Genomic DNA, 17,707 nt, shown 5'->3' with positions numbered 1-17,707 from the left:
GACAAGAAGTTGAAGGCACTCATCCCGACTTGCTTTCATCCGGCAAGCAGCATCGTCAATGTGTTGATGACGGCGCTCGTGATGTTCATGTGTCGGCGAATTGCGCCTTTTCAACAGAATCGCCAAAGATGCACCTGCATGGGCAAGGAATGCACAGAAGCTCCACCGAATATACACGCATGCATCCACAAATACACGCATGCATACGGACACCACCACCACAGCTATCGCGAACGTACAACAAACGAGCTGTAAAAATCCAAACAAGAACACAAAGGTACATTAACTCAAAAATGTGCCATAGGAACCCGTGCAATCCACAGCCACATAGATTTTGCCTGTCCTGTCGCGATGCCGAGAAAAGTACGAAGGCACTATGCACCGCGACACAGAAACAACGAACCGTAAAACACGATAGTGAACGTTCCCAGCAGGCAACATGATTAAGGCAGCACTTTATCCACATCCACCATTTGCACATATCCGCCATATCCACATATAACATATCCATCATTGCGGCACCACTCTTGCTGCTCATGTCCGTGGCCGTTCACCACTTTGGCGGCCCTGACGCCTGTGCCACATGCACAACCCCGCATACAATATCAGCCAACAAGCATCTCCAAGCGATAGACGCCCGCCACGACCTACATACAATCTGCACGATCACCACTAAATGCATCACAGCTGCCACGACTACACGCATAAACCACACCTCAATTGCAGATTTAGCCAAGAAACGTGTTTGCAGTCTTCATTTGATAAATAAAACTTTTACAACTCCTGGTTTTCTGAGAAAATGAATTTCACGAGACTGTGATGACTTGCTCCCTGATGCAGTGGACACCTCAATCGCGCTTTGCGCTAAGTGACGGTAGTGAGGTATGTGCTCTGCATGCGCACATACCATAAAACGCGGCAAAATAGGCAGCTGGCGTTCTTTGATGTTGACAACATTGTAGTAGTCTCTGTTAATTTCGAAACGAAAGCTTCACTAGGGTACCTGGTAACGATTTAGCGGTGCTTGCAGTTTTGACCTTCAAATCAGACAGAGGTCAAACCAAATAAGTTATGATATAAGGTGAAAGGTCAATGTCAAAGGTTAAAGTCAAAGGTCAAATGCGAAGTTGAGACATTAATGAGATGACGTGGATACCATAGTCGCCCTTTAAGCAATGCAGCAGTAGTGACAGATGTGCGCTGCATGGTTTGGCATTCACAATGCTGCAGCAAAAAGGCGGCACTAAAGCAGAAGCGGCAAGTATGGTGGCCAAGTCGTTGAAGTGCTCGAAGTACGTAAACACCTCCCAGGATATACCCATGCCAGATGGGTATCGACACGGTACCCTCTTTCGTGCAGGGAAACAGCCTTGCGTGTTCTCTGGCTAAATCGGAACTGCTCACTAAGCCTCAAAGGCAGCACCCGACCTTTTAAAACCCTTTTGAGTTCCATATTCACAACACGGAAAAGATCCGCCAGCTACGCTTCACCATATCGCCGGGGTATGACAGAAGCCGACATGAGCAGGATCATGCAGTAAATATTCAAATCACTTACGCAGGGATGAAGAGGCACTTAATAGCTTCATTGGGACATCATACAAGGCGCAGGTGGCCGCCGCTGACTCCATCGACTGACCTTTCGTTTCTCTCGCTCCCTAGCCAATACTGCGCATGCGCTACTAGCAGCACCGAGCCACTGGTGTTCCGCCGCTGCGCTGTGCCGTGCCTTTCCTCGAAAATCCAACTTTCAGTTTTCTCTTTCTTCTTTCCCTCCCTCCTTTAGCCCTTACTTTACGGCGCGGTTCGGGTTTCCACCGAGATATGTGATACTGCTACTGTGCCATTTCCTTTCCTCAAAAACCAAACAAAACAAGCGAGCCGACGGCGTTCATAGAGTTCATTGGCGTTGACAGCTTTGCTAAGTCCCGTTCATTTTTACGAAACGAAAGGCGAACAACCGGCTCCGTGGGTCAGTGGAGACCTCAATCTCGCTTTTGCTTTGTATATCCTTGATTAGCTGAGCTAATCCACATTAATTTTTTACACGGTCGCTGAGCTAGTCGAAGCCCATAAGACGGCACTTGTGACCCGCATACAGCGCACTGGTGCGGGACGCGTAATTATCGACAAACTCCACATCCACCCCGTAAAGAAGGTATGTGCCACATCCAATTTATCAGTCCAGATTGCTAATAGGCCAGCTGTTAAACCAGTAGCCAAGAACTTGCTGCCAGAATAACACCACGGCCACAGGAATGCAAGGGCGCCGGCCTTTGAGAAACAGCACAAGAACGAACCATGAGCAGTGTACAGGATGCAGCTCAACACATAAAAGGCGGAACAAGGTGGCATGTATGGCCTCTCCAAAGTCAGCTCTCGTTTACGCTACAACCTTTCACGCTAGCTTAATACGCGAGGCAAAGGAAGTAGCCATCGCACGGAGGGGGAGTGGAGTGGAGGGCATCGTGGATCTCCGCACCGAAACTATTCTAAGCGGCTCTAAGAGCGCCGTTCAAAATTTCGCCAAAACTCGGTAAGCGCGCTCGCAATGCGAATTCTGCGCATCCGGACTCTCAATCACAACATCAATCGCGTATGGGTTCCGGCTCACGCGAGTAACTGCGGAAATGAGGGGGTCGACCATCTGGCCCGAGGTTTTAACCGACCGGGGGACGGGAGACCTCTCGGGAACGGACGCCCCCGCCGAGGGACCTGACCCGTATACGTGGAGAATACAAACTTTGATCGTAAGCTATCCCCCGCCCCAGGTGGCTCAGTGGTTAGTGCGCTCGGCTGCTGATCCGGAGTACTCGAGTTCGAACCCGACCGCGGCGGCTGCGTTTCGATGGCGATGAAACGCTAAGGCGCCCGTATGCTGTGCGATGTCAGTGCACGTTGAAGAACCCCAGGTGGTTGAAATTAATTCCGAGCCCTCCACTAAGGCACCTCTTTCTCAAATTCTTGTTTAAATCTCTCCTTTATCCCTCCCCTTACGGCGTGGTTAAGGTGTCCGCCGATATGTGAGCCAGGTACTGCGGCATTTCCTTTCCCCAGAAATAGTTTTCATTTTTTTATAGCGAGCTAAGATGCGACTCTCATCCCGGACCTGGAGAGGGCGCCATCCACGACAATCAGACGCCTACAAACAAATGCAATTTCTAGCTCCTACTGATTATGATTAATCAATAACCGTGAATATGATCCCGCATGCCCGCACTGCGGTGACGGCACGCACGCCACCCAAGACGATATTTTGTGGGATTGCGCTAGCAAACCCTCTTTGATGACACTCTTTCCAGCTCCTGGAATGGGACAAGCTCTTGGCCAGTTCAAGAAAACAACGCAACTGGCCCTCATCATGCGAGCTTGACGCCTCCGACTGGAGGCCACCCTGGACTCGCCCCGGTCCCAACTAATCCCCTCCATTTCGAGGCAGTAAAGTTGTAGCCACCCACCACCTTCCCTTACGGCGCAGTTCAGGTGTCCACCGAGATAAGTGCGACAGTTACTGCGTGGTTTCCTCGCATAAAAACCAATTTGCTGCATTTTTATGAAGGGAAAACGCTAAGGCGCACGTAAGCTGTGCCATGTCAGGGGTGATTTAGATCTCCAGGTAGTCTAAATTAATCTGGAGCTCTATACTACGGCAGCTCTTCCTTTCTTCATTCACTACCTCCTTTGCCCTTTCCTTACGGCGTGGTTCTGGTGACCAACTATATATGAGACAGATACTGCGCCATTTCTTTTCCCCCAAAACCAATTATTAATATTGCTGTTATTTGAAAAAGTCGAATAATAAAAAAATTGCGGCTAAGAGAAAAAGAAAAAGCAAGACGTATATAAGCAGAAGCCCGGGTCAGAAATTGATTTTTTGGAGGGAATGGAAATGGCGCAGTATCCGTCTCATATATCGGCGGACAGGCCGTAGCGGAGGGCTCCGGAAAAATCTCGACCACCTGGGTATCTTTAACGTGCCCTGATATCGCACAGCACACGGGCGCCTTAGCGTTTTGCCTCCATAAAAACGCGGCCGCCGTCGGGCTCGAACTCGGGAACTCGGGATCACAAGCCGAGCGCCCTAACCACTGACCGCAGGTCCTTGGTCTGAATGTCCCGGCTTTGTGTGTCTTTCTCTCTGTCTGCACGAGCGAGCGATTGTGGTCCACTTAGAGCCAGTGGGCACGGCTAAGGCTTCCCTTTCCATTCTTCCTTCAGTCACAAGAGCAACACAAGGGGATGCCCTTGGCGGCCGCGATGCGAGGTGGTTCGTGGGTTAGTTCGTTCCCGAGGCCTACCGATGAGGCGTTGAGACCACCGCTTTCCGTCCCGGCCCGTGGTCCACGAAGGTCTGCCGTCCTCGGAACTAGGGTCCTGTCCTCGGTCCTAGGGTCCTTGGAGCTAGGGTCGGCAGGCCTGCCGAATTATGTGCGGGGTTGGATAGCGCCATTCGCCCCCACTATACGATAACAGATAGTATGGGTGTCAGGTCAGCAGGGGGTTGAGGGGAACGAGGCCGCTCACGCGGCTGTCCGAGCGTTCCTTCCCCCGGGCTCCACTCGATCCCCCAGAGCCACCGCAGCAATCATACCATTCCTTCTAATCTCTTACTCGGATATAACAAACCATCTACGCCTCTTTGCAGGCGGCTGCTTTCGATGGAGGCGAAACGCTAAGGCGCCCGTGTGCTATGCGATTTCAGTGAACGTTAAAGGTCCCCAAGTGGTCGAACTTATTACAGAGTCCTCGACTACGGCACCTCTTGATTCCTTTCTTCTTTCACTCCCTCCTTCATCCCTTCCCTTACGGCGTGGTTCAGGTGTCCAATGATATATGTGGCAGATACTGCGCCATTTCCTTTCCCAAAAACCAAGTGGTGGTGGTGGTGGTTGTTTATTAAAATAATAATAAAAAGGAAGGAAAAGATTTTTGCTAGCCCCGGCATCTGCCATCGATACTGATGCAGCTGAGCTGGGGCAGCGGAAATAAAAGATAGCAGGCAGAATAGAGAAATGAAATGAAAGAGCTGAGGGGACGGCAAGAGAGGATAGGGGGAGAAGTAATATGTACAAACCATTTACACAATAAATTATTATTATTATTATTATTATTATTATTATTATTATTATTATTATTATTATTATTATTATTATTATTATTATTATTATTATTATTATTACGCCTCTGCAGGAGGGTACTCCCGGGACACGCAAAAGTCTCGACAGAACCTAGGAGTGCCACCTTAGATAGCTCTAAACTCGGTCTTTCTTAAACCGCGTCACACTAATACACATATGGACCCTACATTCACGGGCAGGTTGAAATTCTGCGGGCGATATGCAGACCTATACCACATGGTGTGAGCCAGCCAGTACAATACACATATAGCCGTTACAAGTCAAGCCAACTAGGGAGGGTTGGAAGGCGGCCGTGTCCGGCTGTGACCTGGAGGCCCAGCGAGCCCTGGTCCAGAGAGCGCGGGCACCAGCGGCACCAATGGCATCCCGGATTAGGGAACTTTCTGACGGGCTAGTTATTACATCTCTAGGGACTGCCACCCAGCACAACCATACCCCATCTCCCATTCCTAATTTAATACAGTGCAACAAAAAGTGTTTTATCCTCCTCCTTTTCCACCGGAATCCTCCACTACGCCACCTCTTTCTTCCTCTCTTCTTTACGTCCGTCCTTTATCCCTTCCCTTACGGCGCGGTTCACGTGTCCGCTGAAATATCTGCCCTCCGTGGTGGCTCAGTGGTTAGGGCGCTCGTCTACTGATCCAGAGTTCCCGGGTTCGAACCAGACCGCAGAGGCTGCATTTTAATGGAGGCGAAACGTTAAGACCCCCGTGTGCTGTGCGATATCAGTGCATGTTAAAGATTCCCAGGTAATCGAAATTACTCAGGAGCCCTCCACTACGGCACCTCTTTCGTCCATATTTCTCTCGTACCCTCCTTTCTCTCTTCTCTTACGGCCTTACAGGTGGCCCCAATATGAGAGACTCATACTGCGTCATTTCCTTTCCCAAATACCAATTTTAATTTTTATTTTTACATTCCGCAGGTGGATGCCACCGCATACAGACACACAGAGAGAGAGAGTAAAACTTAATTTGGCAAGTGAGTTTTAGACCGTGCTGGGTCCCCGGGCCACTGCGCGGTCGCGCACTGCATCAAGTCATGTGTGGGACATGACGTCGGCAGCCCGAGTCACCGCCGCAAGATGTCGATGGACACCCGAACCGCGTCGTAAACGAAGGGATAAAGGAAGGAGTTAAAGAAGAAAGGAAGAAAGAGGGGCCGTAGTGGAGGGCTCCGGAATAGATCCCTCCTGACATCGCACAGCACATGGGCGCCTTAGCGTTTTTCCTCCATAAAAAGGAGCAAATTGGTTTTTAGGTGAGGAAATGAAGCAGTAACTGTCTCACTTATCACAGTGGACACCCGAACCGCGCCGTAAGGGAAAGTGGTGGGTGGTTACAGTGTTACTGCCTCAAAATGGAAGGGATTAGTTGGGACTGGGGCGAGTCTAAGTTGGCCTACAGTCGGGGCGACCAGCTCGCATGATGAGGGTCAGTTGCGTTGTTTTCTTGAACTGGCCAAGAGCCTGTCCCATTCCAGGGAGCTGGCAAGAGTGTCATCGGAGAGGGTTTGCCAGCGCATTCCCATAAAATATGACCTTGGGTGGCGTGCGTCCCGTCATTACAGTGCGAGCATTCACGGTTTGTGATTAATCATAATCGGTAGGAGCTAGGAATTGCCTTTGTTTGTAGGCGTCTGAGTGTCGTGGATTGCGCCCGGTCCGGGTCCGGGATGAGGGGCGCATCTTAGCTCGCGATAAAAAAAAACAACTATAAATTGGTTTTTTGGGAAACAAAATGGCACAGTATATGTCTCACATATCGGCGGACACCTGAGCCACACTGTAAGGGAAGGGATAAAGGAGGGAGTGGAAAAAGAATTAAAGAAAGTTGCCATAGTGGAGGACTCGGGAATAATTTCGACCACCTGGGGATCTTCAACGTGCACTGACATCACACAGCACACGGGCGCCTTAGCGTTTCGCCTCCATCGAAAGAAACGCAGCCGCCGCGGTCGGATTACAACCCGGGAGCCGAACAATTTTTGTGGCTTCTTGCGCTTCCCCCCGCGTCATTCAGAACTGAAGCTCGAGTAGTTCACCGAAAGGCATAGCGCTTATTGCTGGGCCTTGCCACTTGCAGCTGCAAATGACTTGGTGAAGCTAGAGCCACAGCGTTGCGCCTACCTTCCTCGCAGCGCCTGTAGTACAACCTTTTGTCACAACTTCTGCGACTTGTCAGAACAGCGGCTAGAAGTCCCCTGCTGCGCCGTTTACACATTGTGAACAAAATTATACAGATGAGGTTGGAACACTCCATGACAAGCGCGACCACAACGAGCTGCACTGTGCGGAATTAGGACATAAATACCACGGCTGCCTGCGGATATACACACATGACTGAGTTAACAGAGAAGCACGCAATTCGACGCCACAATTTTTTATTCCTGAATAGGGCAAGAGAGGTTTGAACATTTAATTGACCTAGTGCCATCCACGCACGAGGAAATGATATTTAATCAACTGCTGCGCAAATACGTATTTCTCTTCTTAACTTAGGGTAGGTAGGGGGGCCGGTTCAAACATTAAAAGTTATTCTGTATTCTGTAATCTGCATGACATTTATTCGTCCGGCGCTAAACGCAGTCAATATTAAAGGCAAGCAAGCAGAAGTGATAATCACCGACTACGAGCGAGCAGTTCAGCGCCTTCGAACGCCTTCGGAAAAGGCCACGATTCTCTATCTGGGACCGCATCATGTTTCAGAAGCTGGAATAAACGTTGACGTTCAATCGGTCCCGTCACACATCGCGGAAAGAGAGCTGACGGTCTCGCCAGTTTGGCCCATATGTTTAAGGCATCTCTGACTCTGGCGAACGACCATAGGCAGCACTGCGTCGCTGTAATTCGCAGCCATTTTGTGTCCTTCTCGCCCAACTTCTCACACCTTTCAGCAGTCGAGCCTCGGACCTCGTTGTTCCGGCTACGCACAGAAGCTCATGGACGACAGCCTGGTTACGCAAAGTAGGCCTCCTCGCGTCCCCGATTTGCACTGTGCCAAGTTCTAGCAGACCAAGGACGCATCTTGTAGAAATGTGCCAAGTGAAGGAACGCACGAAATAAAAGGAACCTAGCGTCTTTGGCAACGGTAGCCAGTCTGCGTGGTTTGCTTCATGTATTCGAGTGCTTGGGGCTAAACATCAAAAGGCCTTGAAAAGTGAGGAAAAGGTTTTGCCTTTCATTGCCGAGATTTATAGCTCGAAAGGGGAGATAAGTGCTCCATTACACTATACGACTGAAAAACAGAACATGCAGCCCGGTCGAGGTACTCGCAGCAGTACAGAGGATATTCCTTGACTTCCTGGGTTTAGTCAGACTACTGGGTGTATTGTAGCGCTGCCAGTGTGGAATCATGGGGACCACTTTTAATATGAACTCCGCTAAGTAGCTTTCTTCTCTTTTCTCTTTTTGTCTTCTCAACATGCAGAGTGTTTGTACGTGCGATTGCCCAATGGTAAGCTAACCATGGCTTCTTTATTCTTGAAACAAAATTGGTCGTGTTGCAGACATACTGAAGTCGCGTACAATATTTTAAACGAAAAATGATTAAACTTATTTCAGGAGAGTGTGGACTGCGTCCCACAAATAAAACGCGCTTCATCAATTCTACGTTCGTAACTCTTGAAGCCTACCAACTAGAGACGCTGTTTCCTACACAGCAGGCAGCTGCAGAGGCGGGAGACGCACATCTATTTCATCGCTGGAATAACAAGAATTCTATTTAGCTTGAGCTGCAGAGTTGTAGACCATGACGACGAACTAGCAACAGTGGCGTTTTTTTTTTTTTTTTCGTCATTTGATGATTATCATTCTTCGAAGGAAACGACGATTGACCAATCCGCAAGGAGAGACCGTGAAGAAGCTGTGACGTCGATGCCGCGTGGCGCGAGCGAGCCAAGCATTCTATAAAACAGCACATCATTGGAACGCCTCAGACGAACGACAGTGGGCCTACGTGTAGGACGCAAGCAGCCATGGCTCTTGTGGAACGTAAGTGCTCCGGAGTTGTTCGAGGTTGCGAGTCCTGGCTGCTCGGACAAGACAGGGCCCCCAAGTTCATCTGCAGGAAGTCGCGGAGGACTCGGCCCCTATCCGTCCAGCGGCCCTTTGCTGCCTCGATGCCTCGATGCGCTTCTGCTGGCATCGAGACAACCCATATAAGCGGCCCAAGTGACACGCACCACGTCATCCCCTGCCTGGCTGCACCCAACACTGACGGCAGCGTCTCGCTGAATTTCGAGGTGAGCAGAAACTGCTGTAAGCTCGTTGCTGTATCTGGCGCAGGTTTTTTTCTGTGCATAGCTCAGAGTGATTTAGTGTGGTCCTTCGGATATTCGAACTGCGTCTCGCGCATCATAGACTGATTTTCTTGTCCACCATTTCTTTTTCGGTGCTTCCTTTCCGCGCATTCTGTTGGGCAATCATGACAAAATTGTCCATTTGCCGCACGTTCGAATTAAGTAACGGCTCGCTAATTGGCTGTGCGTATCCGAGAGACCACTCTAATTAGCCTAATACCCCTAAAATAGATCCTACGTGTTGGAAGGCGGCGTAACGGTTTTAACATCTCCGAGCGCCACATGTATGAGCAGTGAGGGGCAGCTTAGCGGTGGCTCTCGGATTAATTTACACCACCGGTGGTCCTTCAACGTTGAGCCACACGGGTACCCGTGTGTGTCTTAGGAAGAACCCCCATAGCCCCTCGGAACAGAGGGGACAAGAAAAAGGGAGGGCACTGCCGAGCCAGGTATCGAGCACTTGCTGTCAAGCCAGGCAGCGAGCGCCTGCTCTCGAGACAGGTATCGAGCACTTGCTCTCGAGCCAGGTAGCGAGCGCGTGCTCTCGAGGCAGGTATCTAGCACGCGCTCTCGAGTCAGGTAGCGAGCGCGTGCTGCCGAGCTAGACGCCGTTCGATTTTGGGGCTGGGCGGCAGAGTCGTGCCGACTGTGCGAGGCTGCCATTGTCCGTGGTCGCTGCCCCAGGAGCCACCCGTGCAGAGCCAACTGTTCAAGGTGTTCGAATCCAAGGACGCGGCTTTGGGAGCCAGCGGTGTCGTGTTGGCGACGCTGAACTTACCTTCAAAAAGCGAGCCGGCACGACCAGACGTTGTGCCACTAGACTTAGCCCTCTTCGAACAAAGGACCAGCACCGGCATCGTGACCCGAACGACCACCGTGGGACTTCCTGCGAATGTGAGTCGCACCTTAGTAGAGTTCATTTTTTGTCCCTTTCACTTATTTTCTGTTTAGCGTAATTGGTTCGTAAACGTATATTGGTTCCTATAATAGTGGTTTGGTTCCTTGGCGCGTAGCGCGTTCATGGGTAAGAGCTTCGCCACGAACATTTACTGCGTGTAGCAAGAAGGATTCGTATTCAGCTGTAAGCGCCGTGGATTCGCTCGTGACATACTCTTGAGTCATCACGGCATGGTTCCCTCCCTGCACCGCCTGGCAGTAGCCGCGTAACTTCGTCAGTCTTAGACGAGCGCCTGCTTTGGAACGCGGCCTCGGGCGCGAGGCTACCCTGCGCCTGCCCTTGCCTTGCGTGGCTGCGGCGAGCATATTAGGCGATGTCAGCGCACGTTAAAGATCCCCATGTGGTCGATAATTTTTTGGAGTTCTCCACTACAGGACCGCCGTGGCGGCTGAATGGCTACGGCTCTCGGCTGCTGCCCCGAAAGATTCAGGTTCGATCCCGGCCGCTCGGTCGAATTTCGATGGAGGGGAAATTCTAGAGGCCCGTGTACTGCGCGATATCAGTGCACGTCAAGAAACGCGGGTGGTGGAAATTTCCGGAGCCTTTCACTACGACGTCCCTTATAGCCTGAGTCGCTCTGGGACGCTAAACACCCATAAAGCAAACCAAACCTCTCTCTTCACTGCCACCCTCCTCCCTTTCCACACAACAGGGTTGAGGCGTTCGCCAAGAAGTGTTACTGCGCCTTTCATTTTCCTTATAACCGATATTTTTGAGGCGTCGTTGAATGCGGCAAATGAGAGCGTTAGCTGTATGTGGACACTGGTAAACACAGTTGGTTGACGGCATTCAGAGTTTGACTTTGGGCGCGCACCTCACGTCTTTGCTCCGCTTCGCAAACGAGAACTTCGATTCCCCGGCGAGACTCGCGTTTCCTATCGGCGCTTCGTTCTTGCGTGCTTTTGAGGCTGCGAGCCAACAACGCGGCAGCGGATGTGCTGCTAAGCGAACGCTCTTGGCAGACTGCCGAAGCTCTGGCCTGTCCGTGTGGCCAAAGTGGCGCGTGGCCAGCTCAAGTTTCTGCACGACGCTGTTTCGCCTCAACCATGGCATTGGGCTCGAATGACCCATAGTATGTCGACGCGCCGCGCAGCACTGCGTGTGTATGCGGCACTGCGTCGCTTTAGGCGCCTGCATCGAGCGTCTGCGATTGGCCGTCGACGTGAGTGCAGTGCGTACACGATTCTGTAATGCACGATGCCGCCCGGCCTGTGTCACCTGCGGATGACACGTCACTCAGCCGCCGCCGCCGAAACCGAGCGCTCGCCTGTCTCTGTACGCCGGCGGCGTTTTTGTTCATTGGCGTTGACAAAGTTCTAGACTCCAATGATTTTGAGGAAAGGAAGGGAGCATAATCGGCTCCCTGGGCGAGCGGACGCCTCAATCGCGCTTTGATGTACTACGTGGCGATGGTGAGAAGTGTGGGCTGCATCCATTAGCGCTGACGAAGTCTGGCAGACACGCGGAACTGCAGCAATAGGCCTCAGCGTTCATTGGTGACCATCCGCAAGCTCAGCCATCAATTTAACTGCCACCTGCCAGGGTGACAGGCTGCGCGCGCTGCCTATGCAGTGTGCGGAACGCTCTCTACGTTAGACGACAACACGCGTCTACTTGCCCGATACACCACAGCTTTCGCTCTCTAACTAGGTTCAGCAGTAGTTAAACCACAGCTATTTTTTTCCTCTGCTGTTTCGGCGTATGGTTTATAGGGATTAACGTCCCGAAGTGACTTAAGGCTATGAGTAACTCCGTAGTGAAGGGCTACGAAAATTTCTACCTCTTGGGGTTCTCTAACGTGCACTGACATCGCTCAGCACACGGGCGCCTTAGCGTTTCGCCTGCATTGAAACGCTGCCGCCGCGGTCGGGTTCGAACCGGGGTACTACGCTCAGTCATCGAGCGCCTTAACCACTAAACCAACGCGGCGGGCAGGCAGCAGGGTCCACCTAAAAATTCAGGCAGTTATGCGGCTTTGTTTTTCTATAGCCCAGGAGAGGTTGATTTTGAGAAAAGGGAAAGCTCATGAATCTTTCTCTTGATCTGTGGACACATCGCGGTGTGTGGCGGTAGTGTCCATCTGCAAAAAAATCGTGCTTTCACTCAATATTTCGTGCCTAGCAATGCTAAAGCACCAGATATTTTAAAGCGATAGCTTTACTACTACCCTCCGTAGCTTCTTCGCCGTGTGCACGAGTTTGACATGAACCGAGGAGAAATCACATGACACCTATGACGTCACTCAGCAAGCCGTCACAGAAACCAAGCGCTCGCTTCTGTTTCGATAAGCCGACGGCTTTTGTTGTGTTCATTGGCGTTGGCTTTGACGAACTTCTAGACTGCGATGATTTTGTGCAAAGGAAGGGGCTGGACTGGCTCCCTGAGTCTGTAACTGGCCCTTATATCTCGGTGGACACCCGAACCACGCTGTGAGGGAAGCCTTAAAGGAGGGAGTGTAAAAAGAAAGCAAGAAAGAAATGGTATAGGGCTTCGGAATAATTTCGACTACCTGGGAATCTAACATTAAGTGACATCGCACAGCTTACGGGCTCCTTTTTGCGTTTCGCCCTTATCGAAGCCCGGCGCTGTAGCTATAGGGCCCAGCGTTCATTGGGTGACCAACTTCTCTCAATCAACCATTGATTTAACTGCCACCTTCCAGGGTGACAGGGTGAATGTGCTGCCTATCCAGTGTGCAGAACGCACTAAACGTTACAGAGGCCGAGCCGCTACCGCAGCTTTCGCTGTCTGCGGGTTCAGCAGTAGTCAAACCGCAGCTAACATTTTCTGGGCGTTTTTGATCTATTCACGGACAAAGTGAGCCAGCTGTGCGCCTTTAATTTCCTATATCCAACGGAGTGTTTATACTGCGAGTAAGGCTAGACTGGGAATTAGTTATTCGCTTTGTGCGGGCTGGCCATGGTCATAATAATAATAATAATAATAATAATAATTGGTTTTTGGGGAAAGGAAATGGCGCAGTATCTGTCTCATATATCGTTGGACACCTGAACCGCGCCGTAAGGGAAGGGATAAAGGAGGGAGTGAAAGAAAAAAGGAAGAGGTGCCGTAGTGGAGGGCTCCGGAATAATTTCGACCACCTGGGGATCTTTAACGTGCACTGACATCGCACAGCACACGGGCGCCTTAGCGTTTTTCCTCCATAAAAAGGCAGCCGCCGCGGTCGGGTTCGAACCCGGGAACTCCGGATCAGTAGTCGAGCGTCCTAACCACTGAGCCACCGGGGCGGGTGGTCAAAAGCAGCTGAAAATTGATTTTGAGGATAGGAAATGACGCAGTAACTGTCTCGCATTTCTCGGTGGACACCCGAATAGCGTCGTAAAGGAGGGGATAAAAGAGGGAGCGAAAGAAATTAAGAGGTGTCGAAGTGGAGGGTTCCGGAATAATTTCGACCACCTGGGGATCTTTAACGTGCACATGCATCGCACAGCGCACTTGCGGCTTTTGCGTTTCGCCTGCATCGAAACGCGGCCGCCGCGGTCGGGTTCAGACCCGGGTACTCTGGATCAGCAGCCCAGCGCCCTAACTATTGACTCACCGCGGCGGGTTGAGTTTAGTAGATTGTCTTATTTCCACCACAGTTGTTTAGTTAGGCACTCGGCTGCTGAGCCGGAGTAGCTCTATGGCACAAACGCGGGTGTGGCGGCCGCGGTGCAAGCGTTCGATGGAGGCGAATCGCACAGCGCTGTCGGTGCATGTTAAAGATCCCCAGGTGGTCGAATTTATTCGGGATACGTTACCTCTTTTTTCTCTCACTCCGAACCTCTTCTATCACCGTCTATCATCGTTCAAAACGTGTTTTGGGTGTCTCATCTCAGTTGTAGTCAACATAGTGCCTTGCGCGTGTGTGTTTTTTGCTCCATCATGAGCTAATCACGCGCACAACCTGGACCTATTTCTTATTGTGTAAATAATTTGTGTATATTACCTCTCCCCCTATCCTCTCTTGCTGTCCCCTCAACTCTTTCATTTCATTTCTCCAATCTGCCTGCTATCCTTTATTTCCGCTGCCCCAGCTTTCATGTAATGTAGTGGCTGGAATTTCGCATCATCAAGCAGCAACATTGGTATTAGAAGACATCTTATTGGAGCGGAAGGGTGATATTCGACACTTTCCTAATTTTGCCCGTGCTGACAATGAATCGATTAATGATGTTTAGATCTTCATTATTGTAGTTTTATGCACAGCACTTGTAGTGTGGATCACCTGTAGCTTGTTTTGAAAAACATTGTTTGTGACTGAATTTAGCGCTTTGTACCAGTGATATGCAAGAAGTCGGAAAATCACAATCCCTGGATTACGCGCGAAACATTGCAATTGCAGCACGAGCTAAAACGACTAAAGAAAAGAATAAAAAAGTCTAGACTAGCCAATTTAGAGGCAAAAATCTATGTAGTTTCAGAGAATATAAAATAGTATATTCTGAATGATAAAGAATAATACTACAATACGCAACTTCCGGCTTTTATAATAATTTCTCCTGACAAGTTTTGGAGGTCAATTGCATCAGTTTATCGTTCTAACGATACGTTTATTAAAAATGGGCAACATGTAAGTGACATTGTCCAGGTTTCCTCAGCATCTAATACCAGCTTTAAGAAAGTTTTCACAAAACATGACGGGCGTGTCCCACCCTTAGCATGTCCCTTTCTTCCATTCCTGATGTTGTAATTTCTGATGAGGGCGTTTTAAATCTATTGTTAAAACTGGATGTTATGAATCGTCTGAACCAGCAGATATTCCGAATGCCTTTCTTAAACAGTATGCAGAGTGGTGTTCCAAGTATTTGTGCGTGCTATTCGCTCGATATTTTAAAGAAGGTGTTTACCGTGTTTTTGGAAAACTGCTAGAATTAAGCCTTTGCACAAAAATGGACAGACGACGTGTATTCAGAATTATCGCCTTATTTCTTTAACTTCGACAACGTGCAAATTGTGACAACACATCATTCATAAGCATCTAATTTTCTCGACGAGCATAATGTACTGGCAGTTGTTCAACGTGGGTTCAGACGAGGGGATTCAACATGCGCTCAGCTGGTCGAAACAATCCACGATTTTGCGAAAGCAATCCACGAAGGAAAACAAACAGATGTTATCTTAATGAACTTTCGAAAAGCTTTCTATAAGGTTTCGCACCAGAAACTACTTCATAAACTCAGTATTGTTATAAATAATAAACAGATATTAACATGGATGCGATCGTACCGATCTGATCACCGTCAGTTTGTCGAAGTGCATAAAGCCTGCTTCAATTACGTTCCTGTTGATTCTGGCGTTCCCCATGGATCCGTCCTCGTCCCCCTATGTTTTTAATATTTATTAATGATATTGTTAAAGACCTGTCAGTTCGTGTTAAGTTATATGCGGACGACTTCGTGCTGTATAAGAAAATAAGTTCGACTGAAGATCAAATTAGGCTGAATAATGATTTTGCAAAAATAGTTTCTTGTTGTGAGAAGTGGCAAATGTCAATTAATTTTGAAAAAATGGTATTTATGAAGATAACTAAAAAAACCCTCTTCTATATCACTACAATGCTAATAATAATTTTCGTCATGAAGTCACAGAATATAACTGTCTAGGCCTGTGGATTTCTGATAACCTCTCTTGGATCAAGCATGTAGACTATATTTCAGCAAACGCTCTCTGAAAGCTTTTTTTTCTTACGACGCTCGCATAAGTTAGCAACCCTAGTACATGCCTCCTTGCCTACAACACTATTATTAGACCAATCTTAGAATATGCAGTAAATATCTGGGACTCATTTACAAAGGTAAACATAAATAAACTTGAAAGAATTCAAAAGAAAGCAGTAAGGTTTGTATATAACACTTACGGGCGAGCATCAGTTAGTGACCTCCTCAAAAAAAAAAGCGGCTTACCCTCTATTTCTAACCAAAATTGCATATGTCGCTTAAAGTTTTTCTTTCAGTTACTTATTCCTCGGGGTACCAAACTAGAAATCGCCATTCTCTTTGCATAACACCGTTAAATTCGCGAGTTAATTATTTTAAATATTCTTTTTTTCCAAGGACCATCACTGATTGGAATAACCTCACGGATAATGTCCTGAGGCAGACGTCATTGCATTTGCTTGAAGGGCACTTGAAATGATATTTGTTTACGACCTTGCCGCGGTATTTTCTTGCTGACTTTCTGTGTAAAATTCTATTTCGTTTGTAAGTGCCTGTATTTTTGTATGCGAACACAATGTTTCCCACCTGCTATGATCTTGCGTACAAGATCGCTGTATCCATAAGTAAAGAAAATTATCTAATATAATGGTGACATAATGCCGCGTGTTTTACATTACAACGTGTGACACTATTAAGCTGACCATAAAAGCGCTGCCCCGTGTATGTGTTCGAAGTCATTGAAAATTCCACGAGGCTGCTGCAAACAATCTGTGGTCACCTGTGTCGTGCCATGCTTACGCAGCTGTCGGCGGACACCTGGGACACAGTCACCGCCTACAAACGCCCGGAATAATGGCCCATCCTCCAGGGACTTCACCTTGGTGTCTGCAGCGGCACTCTTCCAGTTCTTCTTGACGGCGGCAATGAGTGCCTCTTCAGGCATTCCTTGCTGCGACGCTTCAGCTGCTCCTCATGTGGGGGCCTCCTGTACACAGCACATTTCACGACGAACACAGCAGCAAACCTAAGGACACTAATAAAAACGACAGAACACTAAAACGACAAAAATACACACATCACAAAGAAAACAAACGAAAAAACAACACTTTAGGTAATATGGCATTGGCAGGTTTCAGCCGGTGCGAAACCACAAACACCGCACGAGCAAAGAAACACAGCGACGGGACAGTGACACACCGTAAACGAACAGTTCACGATCTCAACGAGCAGGAATAAATCCGCTGTTGCCACCTCGGCAGCCATGGCTATCAAATGCAACAGCGGTCACAGCAAACAGGCACTCACAATACAAAGCACAAACATTACAGTACGTTTCCCATTTGATGAAAATCTGTTGGTCTAACCACTAAAACACCTGGCGGAAAGCATTACTCACGACTATATTGCAACCATGCTTCAGCGGTCACGCCAGAAACAGCGACACGTAGGAGTTCATTCCATCACACGGGTTGGCAAAACGGCAACGCACATATGCCCATAATATCTAGAGCTGTCGAGAGCCCAAGACTTTGCTGAACAGAGCGAGGAGTAAATACGTTGCGAAAACATGACAAGCAGCACGACTAGCGATAGAGACAGAAGCACCGGTCACAATTGGGGACACCACCTACACAGCGCAGGGCACCACTCCG

The sequence above is a fragment of the Amblyomma americanum genome, chromosome 10 (assembly GCF_052857255.1).
Source record: "Amblyomma americanum isolate KBUSLIRL-KWMA chromosome 10, ASM5285725v1, whole genome shotgun sequence".
Taxonomy (NCBI): domain Eukaryota; kingdom Metazoa; phylum Arthropoda; class Arachnida; order Ixodida; family Ixodidae; genus Amblyomma; species Amblyomma americanum.
This window is presented reverse-complemented; position numbering follows the sequence as displayed.